At 47.3% G+C, this 16,722-nt stretch overlaps 1 protein-coding gene across 10 annotated transcripts in view; it reads right to left on the bottom strand.

The window, feature by feature from the left end:
- The window catches only part of GABRP (gamma-aminobutyric acid type A receptor subunit pi), a 40,647-nt gene extending 32,170 nt beyond the window's left edge, over positions 1-8,477 (bottom strand). For 7 of the 10 annotated variants that reach the window (XM_082323742.1, XM_082323745.1, XM_082323747.1 and 4 more), the window contains exons 1-2: positions 8,359-8,477; positions 7,002-7,711 (exon numbers count right to left, since the gene is read on the bottom strand). The gene's annotated coding sequence lies outside the window, so the exon portion shown is untranslated. The remainder of the gene's footprint in view (positions 1-7,001; positions 7,712-8,358) is intronic. The other 3 variants (XM_082323749.1, XM_082323750.1, XM_082323751.1) reach the window with 3 other exon arrangements.
- Between the last annotated feature and the right edge of the window lie 8,245 nt (positions 8,478-16,722).

Genomic DNA, 16,722 nt, shown 5'->3' with positions numbered 1-16,722 from the left:
TGGTTCGGTACCTCGGCCCGGGCTGGCAGGGCTGGAACGTGCCCCATCAACCTGCCCGGGCCTCAGCGCTCCTGTCACCCCTTCCCTAAGACAGGCTTCGCCTAAACGTATTTAATCTGGATTCGTTTTTATGTTATCTTCTTTTTAAAGGCCATTCAGCACCATGTTTTGTAGCGGAACATGCCATTTAATACAGCAGTAAAACAAACAGGAATGTTTTTTTTATTTGGACTTTTCCTCTTCATTTTAAATCACCCAAGAAATAGCACAAATGTTCCCAGTTTCTAAGAAGAGAGAAATTAAGGCAGTAAGAGGTCAAGTTATTTGTCTCTTAGCTGTTATCAGTAACGGTCAGACTGGCTGCCGAGATGAGCCAGCCTCCCGCAGAACACGTGCCAACGCCTCCTTGCTTAGCCCAGCACCCAGTTTCACACCCCTTCAGGAAGCCCTGACCGGCAGCAGACCCCCCTACACCCGGCGGCACGGCGGGCGTTCCCCACGCTGCCCTCCGAGCCCAGGCTGCGGGAGCAGCGGCCGCCCTGCAGATTTGCACGGGGTTATTTTTCCTCCTCGTTTCGTTCCTGCCCCTTCACCCAGGCCCTGACCCCCCCCCGGCCGGCGCGGCGATGCGGCCCTGGGGCAGGCAGTGGTCTGAGGAGCACCAGCTTTATTTAAGATAATCCTTCATATGAGCAATCATTAATAACTGCTAACCTACTCCCTAAAAGACACAGATCAATTGACAGATTATTATAACCCCTTAAAATATTAATGCCCTATCAGGGAGACAATTTCACTGGGCCTAGAGACTCTTCCATTATTAGAAATTATGCCCCAGCCTTAAATAAATTAACTCAATAAATGTCTTACCATGAATACAAATTCCTGCTTAGGGCTTGCAAATAAAATGATTTAGAGCTGTTCTCTGAGGAAAGATGAGGTGTTTAAACTTGCAAAAGAGGAAGGGCTACCATATTCATTAGTCTTTTGTTTTCAATGGACTTCTTTTTTTAAACTGAAGGCATCCCTTTCGGAAGGGAGGGGGAAATCTTTGGAAAATTAAGTTGTTACATTTTCTCACGCTGGGCTGCGCGGTTTCAGCTCTGCCAATACGCAGACCTCGGCTCAGCTCCAAGGGCGGCGCCGGGGCCGAGACCCCCCAGCGCCAGCTCCCTGCGGGGCGCAGGGAGCCCAGCGAAGGGCAGGAGGAGGGGCGGGCTGGTGGCCCCAGCCAGCGGCACTGCACCGCTGCCTGCCCGCATCAGTGCTGGCAGCCTGGACGCAGCCCACCGGCTCCAAGAAACTTAATCTGGATCCCCGAGGCTGGAGGGAACCATTCTGGCATTGCCCTGAGGTTGAATTTTGGCAAAAAGGAGCTCTTTTACTGGCTTCCTGCAGCCGCGACCGCGTCCCGCCGGCATTGGGAGGGCACCCCGACTCCCCAGCAGTGGAAGCTGAGCCGGAGCTGCCCACCAGCAGCGCAGCAGCCGCACACCTGGGGCGCAAAACCTGCTTGGCAAAGAAACGCAACACAGCGCTGCCTGCGCCGGGGAGAAGCCATGAGCTGCTCTCAGGGCACAGAGTGCCGCAGCAGCCTTTCAAACCTGAAAAACTGCTTTTATGCTATAGCTAGCTCAGTTGGCCATTACTTCTTCAGGGTGAGATAACACGAGCAACATTTAGTGTAACTTTTTTCTGTAATATGCCCTTAATGCTGAGAATAGATGCCAGGCTGGACCACTGTGCATCTGTTTTCTCACCTGGCCTCAGGGCACCGAAGCTTCAGCCAAAACCATACCACACAAAAACCGCGAGGCTTGACATGGCACCGGTTCCTTCAGCGGGAGCCATTCAGCCTCCCACCCGCCATCTTCTACTTGCACGCGCCCCAAAGACGCCACAGTTCAGAGGGTGTCCGTAATAAAGCTTCAGCCTTAGTAGGTGTCTGTAATTTCAACAAAACATAAAGCACGCGCAAGCCCATTAATCATCCCAAGCCTCCTGTCAAAGCGTTTGCCCTCTTCCTATCGACGAATCGACTGTAGCAACGTGAAAGCCACACCGTCACATTTAATTAGAGCTGTATTTCACACCAAATGCCCCTGGTGTTTCAAGGAGAGTATTACAGCTCTGCATCCTTTTACAAATCTCTGAGCTGGCAAGACGAATCCAGAGTAATACCTCGGCTGTCCGTTGTGGATACTCCCACCATTTGCATTTTTGGCCACAGTTTTTTGGAGAAGTTACACGCATACACACATACATCGCCTTTTCTGTGCACTACTGTACTGCTACCAACGCATCACTTGCGAAACTGATTTTCTCAGGTGAGCACAGGCTGTTTTGCTCTATCTGTACCGTCCTTAAGGACAGGGCAGCCCTGGACGGGTAGTCTGCAACGTCAGGAGCTGGGTAGGTGGCACCCCATGGCTTGGTTATCTGCCTGGTAGCAGCTGCCAGATGTCCCTGCCTGCCCATGGGATGTCCGTACAGCAAAAGGAGGCGCGCCTAGATTGTGCTGCAGCAAAAGACAAGCACGACATTTCCCCAAAGGATATGCCGTAGCTCAAAACACAGTGTAAAGACATATGCATTCCTAAGAGAGCTCAGGTAAACAGATGCCTTCTGCAGATAATAATCAACAGGAATACCATGGGGAAGATAAAGTCTCTGTCTTTTCTTTGTGCTCAGGTATCAATTTGATGAGATTTTGATTTTTGTTAACCAGAGCACTGTTGTTTGCTGGTTAAGAGCTCACATGACTTTCTCCGTCCTGGCTTAAGAAGGTCAGAGCATGCCTCAAAAACGGATGCAATTTCCAGTTCTTACTTTTCAATTTGTACATACAGGAACAGTTCAGTCCCGAACTGCAAGATTCATATGAAAGATACAAGTCAGGATAAAAAAAATAGCCACACTGGTTCCACAGGACCGGATCAGAAAGGTTTGTAAAAGAGACCATAGATTCAACTTACTTGTTTTGCCTTAGAGAGAAATTCCATCAAAAGCCACCCACAGAGACACTTACACACAGGGAATTCTACAAGCGGATCAGGGAGATTGCCGTGGCAGCAGCCTTCTCCTCGGCGTCTCCTCTTTGTTGCCTTGACTTTGCACTTGTACCTGTTGCATTCCCAGCTGATGCATCAGTCAGCTGCTGGGCTGGTGACACGAAACGCTCCCCAGCAGGAATGCTTGCTTAGGTGCCGTAGCTTTTAACTACAGCATCTGAACTCGCTTCCTAGCACCCTTGAAGGCTGGGATAAATATAACTGCAGCTTACACAAGCGAGAAATTGAGAGAAAGAGAGTGTGCGGGCAGGGAGAGGGGGTGCAGCCTGCTTGGGGATGTGGGGGGAGAGGCAAGCAGAGGAAAGAGCAGCTCCCCCTCTCCCCTCCTCCCACCTCACCGAGCCCCCGCATCCCCAGGACTGGGAGCCCGCTGCTGTGCCTGTGCTCCCACGGGGCCTCGGGGCGCCCAGCAGCACCTGTGGGCAGCCCTTCCCAACCACTGCTCCCAGGTCAGACACATCCCACCTGCCTCAGTTTCCCCACAGACCTCAGGTTTAGCAGTCGTATGCGGCCACCAGCTGCAGCTCCCCCAACACGAGATGCCCCACTGCCCAGCGGCCAGCCCTCATCCATGGACAACCCCTGCAGATGCCCTCAACAACCAGCACAGGGCTGTATTACATTTAGGGCCAACTTAGCTCGTAAGATAACGGGAAAGCGTATCTGTGTGGTAATAATAAGTTTCAAAGCAATTTGGCAAAAAGTAAGGTTAGAGCAGGGACTTCCCAGCTCTGTGCAGCAGGCTGCAGCCTCATGGCTGGCTTCTTGGGAGTGTGGCAAGTAGGTGGCCACCCGCTCCGAGCCCCTGCTGCCACCTCCCTTCCATCCCTGGCACCTGTGGCTTCCCGCTCTGTCTCCAGCCGCCGGCCGGGCTCTGCTCTGCCGCAGTGCAGCTGGCGAGGATCCTCGCCGAGGCCGGCTGATGCTTTGGGAGATTATTCCTTAATAGGCTGATCTCTGTGCTAGCAAAGGACCGAGGAAGGGAGGAATACATTATCAGCTCTGATCTGGCATTACAGCGTGCTTCGTGCTTTGGTTCTGCCTCCCAAAAGCGGAATTAATTGCTGGGCTAGAAAATGCAGATAAATCAATCAGCTCATACCACATTTATTCTCTGTAGCTATGCTCTGGGCTCCTGGCAGCTTAAAACAGCAGTGACACCCATTCTTGCCACAAAGAGAGGTAAAGGTCGGGCTCTTGCCAAAGACCAGCTGCAGAAAGGAGTGGTTGCCCAGTGTGCAGGCAGGGCAAGGCGGTGGCACAGCTACAGCAGCGACCTGGAGTTGGACACCATCACCCCAGCAGTATTTCCACCCCATTCCAGCATTTAAGGCGACTGTCAATCCAGACCCATCGCATAACTTATCTTTCTAGCTTTTCTAAAATAAATGCCTGAAAGACAGGATAGAAAGAGGAGGCAGAAACTGATATTGTGAGAAACAAAATGTCATTTTATACTGTAGACTTATTTACAGCAAACTCTGCAGCTTGACGACGGTGTCTACAGCAACAAAGAAAATAAAACACTCAGTCGTTCCCAGTATGCTCTTTTTGGGTGAAATGATGAAGCAAACACAAACCTCAAACCAGGCTCCTCAGCTGCACAGGAACCACTCTCTGGTCTGTGCTTTCCCAGCCCGGGTTCTGGTCCCTGGCTGTGCTCCCCAGCCCTGGCTGCGACGCAGGTCAGCCATGACCATCGGCTGAGGCCTTTTGCCAGGGAACGTGTAAATCCAAGTAATGACCCTTTCTTCCCACTTTCCTTCACTTCGCCCTGTGTCTGATGTGAGCAGAGCAGGACATGCCAACACCCTCAGCGCCCCGCTCCTGTCCCTACATCACCCCTGCTCTGCAGTTTCCTCCTGCACTAAGAAGGGGACTTTAATGTAGAAGGTACCTACCACAGCTCAGAAAACCAAAGGTCTGAGAGATGCAATTAGCGTGGCTGTATTTTTCCCTATTAATTACATGGCAGATCCAACACAGCAATTTTTTCTCCCCACCTTTTAATGTGTTCTTAATTGATTAACTGGAAAACAAGCAAGCAACCAGCCCTTTTCTCCCTGTGCCTCAAACGCAATTCTCATTGTTAATGGGAACGGCAGGAGGAACGGCCAGCCAGGCTGCCCTCACACAGCCGGCTGCCCCAGGCTCTGCCCTCCCAGGGCCCCCATTCCCCTCTCCTGGGCCTCGCAGCACCGTGGCCCCGCAGTGCCGTGCCCTCCGCACCTCCCATCCCATCCCATCCCATCCCATCCCATCCCCCTGGCACGAGGTGCCTGCGCACGCTGCACCCCAACACATCGCGGGACAGAGACATCCTCCAGGAAAAGAACGGGCTAAAAGAGGGACGTGAGCTGCTGAGCAATGTCAGAGGTTAGAGCAAGCCTCTGAGTTACTTTGAAAAATTCCGTCATCGATCCATGCTTTAGCTACCCACGTCAAAAACGGAGAGAATAGCTGTTCACGCTGTCTGCTAAAGACACCTCTAAAGACAAAGATTCATGGAAACATACTTTTCTGTTGATCTTCTCTCACTTTGACTCTCAATCACCAGGATTTGTTGTTCTTCGCTGGGAAGCTGAAGGGTCAGGTAAGCCAGGTGCCCCATCCAGCCTTGGTGTGAGCCCAGGCTGCCCGCAGACACTGCCGCAGCAGCGCGGCATCCTACTCCAGAACAGAATTTATGCATTGCAGAAGTAGTAGGTGACATCCTACCTTTTATCCAGTATTTGAAACCCTTGTAATGTGTGAATGCTTTATGAACTGCCAAGGAATGGAGACAGAAGGCACAGGGGAACCGGGCTGCGGGAGAGCTGCCCGTCAGCGTGGCTTCCTCAGCCGATGCGTCCGCACGAGCAGCCGAACGCACCTGGGCAGCCCTGAGCCAACCTCACAGCAGCTTGGTGTCCAGCACTCTCCGAAACCTTACCCAGCGCTGGAAATTATTCATGGCTAGGCTGGTATTTGCTGTAAAACACATTTCAGGTTCCAGCTGCTCTTTGACAAACAAGCAACGCTAACAACAAATTCTCTGCCACCAATACTGTCTTGTTCTTAACAGGTCTAACGTGCCAATACTGCTGATACTTGAACCAAAAAAACATTTCAAGTAGGAACAAGAGTTCTAGACTGGTACCAGGCATGTTTTTTTTTTCCAACCCGAAAACCCATTTAATTATTTCCATTATGACATTGCCTGTTACAATCTGAAAACGTTATTTTATCTACGTGCACATCAGCACCCAATGTTCATGCCTAGATTCCTGTACAGCTTTCTAACTTCGCTTTAAAGAATACACTTTAAAAGTAAGAAAAGGTCGGTGTAACCTCTTGTCAGATACAAGAACGAGTTTGGGAACAGACAATTAATCGGACACTCAGTTTCAGGTGCACAACGTTTTGTTATTATCTCAGATTAATGCACAATTGTGGTTTAATCTTTGGCCAAAACTCTTACCTGATATGATGTCATGCCTTTCTGCTCCCTAACTTATTAAATATATATATCACACATATAAGTGACTTCCGCTGTCAAAAGCTGGACAGATATTTTAACTAGCACTAGATTAGGATCTGTTGGAAAGTACTGCTTATTTTTAGGTTGATAGGATGAAACACACTCTGAGACAGCAGATCAGATCAAGATGTACTTATCAGACAAGCTGTAGTAAGCACTAGTTTCTGGTTTGCATGTTCATGAGAAGGAAAGTTATCTCTATTAGTAGTGCATGTTTTTTTGGAACTGTTCTGAACACCATAAACATAAAAGCAGCTTAATTAAAAGACTTTTTTTTTTTTTTTTTTTTTTAAATTAAGAACTTTCCCCCAAAAGGACCTAGGCCTATATTGTTTTCTTTCAAGGGTGGTGGTGGCTGTGGGGATATTTTTAAGAAAAAAAAAATTAAATGCCAAAATACTTGGACGAACATTTCAAATCACGACATGAATGCTTTATGCTTCTCTCCAAATGAGGCGGCACTTGGCGGTGGGATTCAGCCCCTCGGCGGCACAGCAGTGTCTCCACTGGAGCAGCCAGAACGCCCAGGCGGGTGCCGATGCAGCAGACGCCCCCCAGCACCTCCACGCCTCTCGTGAAGCACTGCAGCAACGTACCCGCTTCAAAATCGCTTGGTTTTTCATTTTGTCCCAAACAGTCACAGAGAGCTGATATGGACACGCTCCAGTTTTGCTCCTGAAGTGGCTGGATGTTGGTTATAAGAAGACGCTTTATGTTATTATTTTCACTATTCAAGAGTAACAATTCTTGCTTTATGTTATTTTTGAGCTGAGGAGTCTCAAATAGTGGAAGACATGAGATTCATGTTATCCACGTCAAAGTAGCAGTGTGCGCTACCAGCAGATGAGTAAAAGAGAGCAGATGAACGTCCTACCTGAAGCTCTTGCCCTCCGTTACCCACCGAGTCCCGGTCCCACAGCCGCTCACCCGAGAGGAGCTCCAGCGCAGCGGGCACGGGAACTGCTCCTTGGCGAATCGTCATTCCGGCACGCGCCTGCCAGCGGCATCGGGCCCAGGTGTGCGCGTGCTCGCTGTCTCCGTGGAATGGACATCTCTGAAAAGCTTGCTCACGGAGCACTTCAGCAACTTCCAAGATTAATTTCCAAGGAACAAGTATTTTCTGGTTTTGGGTGAAACAAAATGAGGTGGAGAAATCACCTTGAGGTTCACACGTGTTTAGCTTTATATTTAGCTTATAAAATAGGAGTGGTAGGTTTGCCACTGGAAAGACAGCTCTCATTAGCTAGAATAGGTTGAGGCTTAGCAGTCTTAAAAAATGCCTCAGCAATAGGCAATGAAGTATAGAAACATATTTTGGGTTTAAAAATAGTCTCAACTGTTGTTAGAAGGGATTAAGCAATGGTTTTTTTCTTTATCAGCACAACATAGCAGTGCGGACAAAGAAAAAGGGTAACTGTCATTACTCTGTGAATGAGGAAATACTGTTTTATCTAATTTACTGCAGCCCGAGGTGAAACATTAACTTAACTTTGAATTATGATGGGATGTAAAAGAGCCTGAACAAAAACATTGCTGGGCTTTCTTTTGAGGGCATGAACTTAGAGGTCTTCAAAACTGAGTTTGAATGGTATCACAAAACACACCTTTCATTTTACTGAAGTATTCACTGAAATGTTTACCTTTGGAGTAGATTATTTTGAGCACTGTGGAAATAAGGTAAAGGGGAAAAATTTTATATGATGGAGGTTTCCCAAAGGGCTATGAAAATATTTTGAAGGGATAAAAAGAAGTAATTGGCAGGCTTACCTTCAGTTTTGCATTTCAAAAGATAAAGAAAAGGTCTTAACAGCATTTACACAGTTCAGTACGTGCTACCTGCAGAGTTCCCTGCCCCTTCTGTGTTTGACGGAGCTGGCGTCGGCTTCCCGCATGCTCTGGGTCGGAGCCAGATCAATGCTCCTGTGCGCCCGGGATAAAGTAGGTTTCAGGCCACTCCTTCTCAGGGTCAGTCTTGATCTTTAAAATGTGTCAGGAACATATACCTGTCCGCCAGGGAACGCACACAGCAAATCAAAAGGGAAATCGCAAAAAAGGAGGAAGATATCTGACGTTTTCGCTCATATGATTATTTACAGTTCGTGTTTGTTACAGTAGAAAGTGCCTCCAGCCCTGGCACAAATGAAATAACAAGTTCCCATTACCAAAAATCGTTGAAACACTTGCGAGCTGATGGAGAACACAACCTTTGGTATGACACTGATAACTATCTGACAGAGAGAAAACGTCTGGTGTCCTTAAAGGCCCCATAGCCTATCTACCGCTACATCTACGGTCACGTCAGATCATCACACACCCCTGAAGAAGTTATGTGGCATCTGGAAAAGTACTGACCAGTATGTCCCCACGGGACCGCTGGTACCCAGGTGCCCCAGTACAATTATCAGAGGGAATTTGCTGATGTTAGGGCCGTATATCTGCCTGCCAGTGAACACATGCACCACACCAAAAGGGAGATCGCTAACAGGAGGAATAAAACTGACATTGTCACTCATGCAATTATTTACAGTTGCCACATTAAAGCGGTTACCACTCAAATCAAAATGGCTAATGAGAGAGGCTACATCCCCCCCCCCAAAATATGCTGTGCAGTTTTTGTTTCAGCCTGGCACCCCTGGTGAATTGTAACCATCGGTCAGAGCTGCTGGACTGCGTTACGTGGTACGAAGGACAGAGTGGCAGCAGCGTCCCCAGCCGCTCCCGCCGGTGGCTCAGGTGCCACCCTGGCTCGGGTTAGCTGGCTTTCTGTGAGTCTCGTCTGCTAAAAGCGCTTTGGGGAAATTAATAGCTACTCTGGGAATGCTGCGCACTCTTCCCTGTAATGTCCCACAAAGCACACTCTTGAGACAGAAACCTGATGGCATGTCACATTTGCAAGGGAAAATCTAACTCTAATAAAGATTAATACATGGGGACTCACCACCACAATTTTTCTAATTGCCTTTCATTAACTTCCTCAGCAACCCTGAACAAACAACATGGCCTTTTGTCCTTCTGTTTGCCAGACAGGGACTGTATGAGGCATAGCCAGCTCTCGCTCTACAGGAGCAAAGCATTTTCACTATGGACTCTATACTGAGGTATTGCAAGCTCTTTGATCCCCAAATGTCCTGTAACAGCCTCTACCTAGAGGAAATATCTGCTTTACAACCTTGGAGCAATGCAGTGTGAATTATTTGTGGGTGAAACAAGAAAAATTACCCTTTCTCCTCTGTGAACACCCTCCCGCAGGGGGGCCATTCACGCAGCCGTCCGGGAGCTGCTGCCTGGGACTCGGCATCGGGGTCGGCCTTGTGCTCCGCAAGCACAGTGTCTTGCCTGGCTCCTCCCCGGCCGACTCAGCTCACTGCAGTTTCACTGAGGGCCCTTCAAGATATTTTTCGGGACGTGGGACTTCCTCAGGGAACACGCAGAGGGCACAGTGCATTTGTGACAAAGAAAATGATAGTACATAGAAAGGAAGGAACTCGTGCAAGACCAGATGGACTTATGGTCCGCTTCTCATGTTGTTAAATGAGTCCACTACAACTTTCCAGCAAAAACCTTATCATTTCTTCTTATACTGGTTTGCTTTCGCTCTTCAGATCCTCCCTCATCCATTGCTCTAAAAGCTAAAATACGTTTTCATTAAGTGCCTAAGAGCCCCTATTCGTGGCCAAAGACACCACTGCATAGCATACCTGTTCCTTCACCTGACTATCAAACACCAACAACATCCCAAAATATCCCTGAATGTTGGGCAACTCAGCTGCAGATACCAGATGGCTGATCCTGTAAACTCAGCATGAGCAGTGCAAGTAAAGGAGCCTTTGAAGGCTGTTTTATTTTAATGGATGACATTTTGGTGTTAAGAAAAAAAACGTACTGGGGAATTCAGACTATACTGACTTGTGATGATATTTTCTGGCCAATGTTGGTGACTATAAAGTCTATTACATCGTCACAATAATGACAATACTGGATATTCTGCCCAGCTCGAGGCACTCAGCGGTGCCTCCAGCCATGGGATGGGTACAGCCTATTCCCCACGGAGATCTCAGACCATTTGCTTGTTTCTGTGCCAATACCCCAGTATCTGAATGCCAGCTGTACTCTGGGTTGATCCCCGACTCTGCATGTGCTGTGGGTGGGAGCGGAGGGTTTGGGAGAGCTGCAGTGCTCCCCCTCATTGAAAACAAGGAAGAAACCGGCACAGCCAGGGCCCAGGTGCCCATAGATCAGCGCACTAAAAATACCTCGAGAGCGAAACCATAGAAGACCAGCCAAACATCTATTTCTGCCCTCTTTGCCAAGTGCGAAAAAAGAGCCAAAGGAGAAAAATCCCAGCACGGGGAACAGGTTCGACCAGCTTTGTCACATTTTTGTGCTCTCTCTGCTCTCTAACACAGACCCAGGCAGGGTTCTGTCTATCCCTTCCAGACTTTGTCAGTACCATCAGTCACCTCTGGCCCCTTCCCCAAGGGAGCTCTAGCCCACTGCCATTAACTTTCTCCAAACCCCTACAACAAGGCATCTTCTTACTCCATGGACCTGTCCTTGGAGGGAAGGACTAGCTAATGCCCAAGGACTAATCCAGTACGTGAAAGATTGGCTTAGTTCCCAGCTCTGTCAAAATTACCCCCACAGTCATATGGCTCTTCCCAGCTCCTGCACAAACGCAGGCACCAGGCAGCACCTCCCAGCCCCGCTGGGGGCTCTGCAGACACACATAGGCGATGGCAAGGTGTTCAGATACTGTCAACATAGGGGCCATACAAGTAGTATAAATACCGTACCAAACCCATAGCAAAGCTACAGGAAAGGAACAGTACGTCTCTCCTTGTCTGTTAAATTTTTGAACATGGCTTTTACTGTATCTAAAATTACCTCCAGGTCTCTGCAATGTCACACCGATTTCTGCAGTGATCTTTTTTTGCCCTGCTGGGCAGGGCTGCTCGAGCCCTGGCATATCCTCTTCACGGGCTGGAATGAGATTTCTGTTCCAAATGGGGATTAAACGTGCTTCAGAAATGTGAATTTTCAAGTTCTGAAATTCTGCTTTTGGACTTTAAAGCTGCCAAAATCCAGACCATATTTTCCTGGTTTTGCATTCTTACACATTACTTTATGGCATGCACTAAATATTCACTGCTACAGTAAGACATAAACTAAAAGCTTAAATATTCTGTTAATTTTAATTTATTGTTAAAATCACTGCAAGGCATTGCTCTGATGGAAATCTCTTACCTTCTTTTAATTTCAAAGTGTCTCTTGGTTGCTTGTGTCCAGCTGTTTCATCTGAATAAGGAGGAGACTGAGCTAGAAAACAGTTCAATAACTTGTTTGTAGCAAATGTCCTTAAAGATTTTAGAATTACAATATCACAGCTTAGTGCAAAATAAAACAAATATAAGACAAATTAAACTACTATAAGATAAATTTTTAAAAATCTGAAACAAAAATTGAGAACAACAGAAGTATTTTTGCAGCTCAGTTTGTCATAGAAACACATAGGTTTTTCCAAACGGTTTTACTAATTATCAATTACGGCACAGATAGGTCTTCTCTCCCATCAATGCAATGCTCACCCGCTAAAATTCCTATTATTTTTCTTACATACAAGTGGTTGGTAACACAATGGCGAATGGTTTTCCACAACACCTCGTGCCGTGTGAAGGAAACATAAGTCTCTTGTACATCTTCACGTTCCGAATTCTCTAAAATTTAGAATATGTGTTCAGACAGAAAACATTGCGTTGACTTCTATCTCCTTGTATACTTATATATTTTCAATTTATATTGATCTATAAGTAAATCAATAAAGTAATTAGAACAAAAAGGTTGGATAAGTTTCTGTGAAAATGTCAGCAAAGTCAATCTAACCCTGGGATTGTAAAATCGATCTTTGATTTTTTTTTTTAAATCAACACTTTCCAATAACTTCCTATCCTTCTGGAAAGCTCTGGGTCAGCACTAACTTTTCACAGACATTTTAACAAAACAGTTGATTCTACATTATTAAGAGCGGTCCTTTCACCTCCATCCTTTACATCAATAGCGTACATGCTCCTTGGCTTTCCCTGCAAATATAAAGCCTAAACACATGCTCTAAAAAAACAGGAAAGTGGTGACATGGCTTTATCATTCCTATGCCCCCTTCAGCGGCAGGCAGAGGAACCCAAGATGCGGCTTGGGTTTTGGAGCCAGCGTGGACAGGGTCATAAGAAAGCCTGTGGCGTAGGGAAGGATGGTCACAGGGCTCCATGAGGAGTGCTCAGGCTGACCAGAATGGCCTCATTCTGACAGTTTTTTATCTGGATTCCTGGCCCTGGGTGAGGGTAGTAACCATCCAGGCCCATTTCCTTCTGCAGCTAGACTTCACATCAGAACTGACACCTATGAGCAAAACATTGCTTTGTTGTGCTGCAACCCTGTTCCTGTTCTGCATTTCATGGCAGCTGGCTGTGGTGGCAAATCCCAACAAGAAGTAACTTTAAAAGCATCCCAGGTTTTTATAGGAAATTCTCCCCTCTCCCCACTACCAGAGGCACTGCCAGCCTCTTGCAGAAGCCCTTGTCCTGAATTAGGAGCGCAGGTTACCCTGGTACCACCTTGGCTCTTCCACAGGCCTCTGCGTGCAGCATGGGCAGCTGCCTACCCTGGCCAAATGCAACCCCAGGGACAGGACAGCAGATAAGTTGCCAGGGGGATTTCACAATCAAATATGGCAACTTATTCTGGGCTGCCAGGAGGCACCTTCCCCCGTGGGGGTTTGCCAGCCAGAGCCTTCCAGTGATTCCGAGTCCCTACAATAACAGAGAGAGAAAGGCACACTTTTCTTTTACAGGACAAAAAGGAAAGTTTAAACAAAACAGGCTGGAAATAACCACATCTGGAGATCCTCAGTTCATTTTCCAGCTCCAAGAGGGTGAGTGGGACAGGTCTCCTGTTTGTGAAGAACCAGCCTCTCCTGGCAAAGCCACAGGGGTCGGTCCATCGCCAGCTCTGCAGTCAATTAGAACACGCAGGATTTCTGCTTATGCGGCTCCCATGCCTTACCCCATACAGTACACACCTGATGTGATGAAAGGACACAAAATTTTGCTTCAGTTCCTTTTCTGTGAATTAGAAATAATTAATTTCCCCTAGATTCTGTTCTTCAAAGTTCACCTTCCCTACTCTTAGATATATCTGCATAGACATATCTTTAATGACCACATTTATAGAAAAGTATTACATGGCCCTGTTACCTTAATTAATTCTCAAAGCCAGCTGTTGAAGATGTTTATGTATGCAAGCGGTTAAGTTAGCACTGTGTGACACCTGCCATCTCCTGCCCCTCAGGTAATTAACCACGACCCATGCTGGAATCTGCCGCTCCTTGGCTGGCCCCGGCCGCACGCCGGGAGGGGTCCGGGTGACATCTAGCGTTCCTCGCCACAGCCCGGCAGGCAGCACGCCACTGCGCACGCAGCCTCCTCGCTGCCCGGCCAGACCCTGTCTTCTCAAATCCAGACACCTATTTATCTGCTGCATAAAGACAAGTTATTTAAGCAGGAGCTGTAAATTATAATGAGGGTTATTAATTTTTACAAAAACCAAACCTATTCTCCTAGCTGAAAGACAGCGCATGGGATAAGTGCCGCTGACAGGGCACCTAACATGTTAATTCTGAGAAGAGCAAGAATCATTATTGGGACAGCTCCTGTCAGCTAACCTGACAGCAGGGTCTGTGCTTTGATGAGATACGAGCAGTATTAAAAATTGTCATGGTAATATTGAAAAAAAAAAAAAAAAAAAAAAAAGGCAGAGTAATTTAGAGCCAACAAGAGGCTGCTCAGTCCTCTTTGATTATTATTCTTTTTTTCCAAATCTAAAATCAGAGTAGTACACATATATACAGATATGATATACCTGGATTTGTTAAAGGTGAATGCAGGTGAAGGATCTAGACCTCATATGTACAGACATATTTATCTTAACCTCCCCTTTTTAAAAAAATATTTGAGAGCTATCCCACAGCTGGGTTATTTCAGGGGCTGAAAATGTGGCTGACTCTTCTTAGAGAGCAACTGGTGTATGTGAACAGGAGAGCCCCATGGGGAGGTGACAGTACCTGACCCTCTCCGTCTAAACCACCCTAACTCCAACTCCCGACTTGCAAGATGCACACTTTGGGGACAGAATTCAAAGAGAGAAGCTGCCGCTGGAAACCTGTATGTGCTTACCTGTGCCGTGCAGACGGGGGGGGCCGTCACCTGGACGCATAAGGATGTGCCACCTCAGCTGCCGATGAGCAAATATCGGGCTTCAGGGGACACCCGACTTCGTTGTACTTACGACATGGGTAGTTTATAAAGGGATGTCTATCCTTGACTGGCCTGTTGTGGTTAATAACCTCCCATGTTAACTTGATGATTTAAATACATTGAGGATTTAATATCACTATTACCAATACCTTGCCAATTTGTTTTAACTGCATTTTCATTATTCTTTAACCTTTAATTAGTGTCACACAGACAATTAGCAGCTGTCTCTTCAAATTTGTCTGGTCATTTCTGTTTATTTTTAACAACATTTATTTATAAAGACTTTCTTACATATTCCTTTCATTTGGCCTAAACGACTGAAGATTGTGCTAGTGTCCTGGTTTCAGCTGGGATAGAGTTAATTTTCTTCTTAGTAGCTGGTATAGTGCTGTGTTTTGGATTTAGGATGAGAATAATGTTGATAAGACACTGATGTTTTGGTTCTTGCTGAGTAGAGTTTACACTAGTCAAGGACTTTTTAGCTTCTCGTGCTCTGCCAGGTGCGTAAGAAGCTGGGAGGGAGCATAGCTAGGACAGCTGACCCAGACTGGCCACAGGGCTATTCCATACCATATGACATCATGCTCAGTATATAAGCTGGGGGAAGACGAAGGAAGGGGGAGACGTTTGGAGCGATGGCGTTTGTCTTCCCAAGTAACCGTTACGCGTGATGGAGCCCTGCTTTCCTGGGGATGGCTGAACCCCTGCCTGCCGCTGGGAAGTAGCGAATGAATTCCTTGCTTTGCTTTGCTTGTGCGTGCGGCTTTTGCTTTACCTATTAAACTGTCTTTATCTCAACCCATGAGTTTTCTCACTTTTACTCTTCCGATTCTCTCCCCCATCCCACCGGGGGGGAGTGAGCGAGCGGCTGTGTGGTGCTTAGTTGCTGGCTGGGGTTAAACCACGACAGCTAGATATGAGTCACCTTGTCCCACGGGCTCGCTCACCTCCTCTGTACTTGTCTGCTGTCACCCTATTGCCTGTCACCAGCTCGAATTTGCCTCACAAAGGCAAAGGATTTTAAATAATCCTGAGCACTGAATTGAAGGGCACTGGCTGTGGTTTCAGACAGACTGCAATAAGGAAATAATTCAGGATGGAAGGCAGAAAGTTAACAAGCTGCCCTCTTTCCAGCAGGAGCATTCAGCTCCATTTAGGCTTGGACCTCTCAGAATTGATACCAGATATTTAGCTTTAGAGATTATGATAATCTGAGATTTCTTCCCTTAAAGCAATTTGTTAAATTAAATCTAGGTTGCAGACCAACAGATACCTGTTATCCCACAGCGCTCCCAGTCACATCCCGCTCTAGCAGGATACAAGCCTCACTTTCCCCAGCACGCTGCATGGTTTCTCCACGTTTCTCTTGCTCAGATGCATCTTCTGGCCCCAAATGCAAGAGAAGCGGGTAGCCGATAACTTCTGCTTGTGCAGAGAAGTAGATCTTCATGAGCCAACATGTCCAGGTCTTTTCTGTTTGCAGCTTTGCTGGACCTGCCGTGGATAAGCAAAGATTACAGAATTAATCTCACAGTAAGAAAAAGCTATTATTGCGTTCAAAAGTAACCTTTTTCACATGCCGAGTTGCGGCACATGCCCCAGTTTCACCCTACCGTGCTCTGGAGGACATTCCCAGAGATGCTGTGGGGACAGCCCTCATTGCCAGTGCATACCTGCCCTCTTCCCCACTGTCCCTTCAAACCATCAGATCCAATGCTCCAGACAATGTAGGCAGCAGGATGAGATGCTCAGCCTGCAGTGGTGATGGGCTGAGAATAAAATCAGAGGTGTCTAATATCTCACAGCAGTAACTAAGACTTTGGAA

Source organism: Platalea leucorodia (assembly GCF_965183815.1).
Source record: "Platalea leucorodia genome assembly, chromosome: 11".
Classification (NCBI taxonomy): Eukaryota; Metazoa; Chordata; class Aves; order Pelecaniformes; family Threskiornithidae; genus Platalea; species Platalea leucorodia.
The sequence above is the reverse complement of the archived record's forward strand: the minus strand, read 5'-3'. Positions and strand labels throughout refer to the sequence as shown.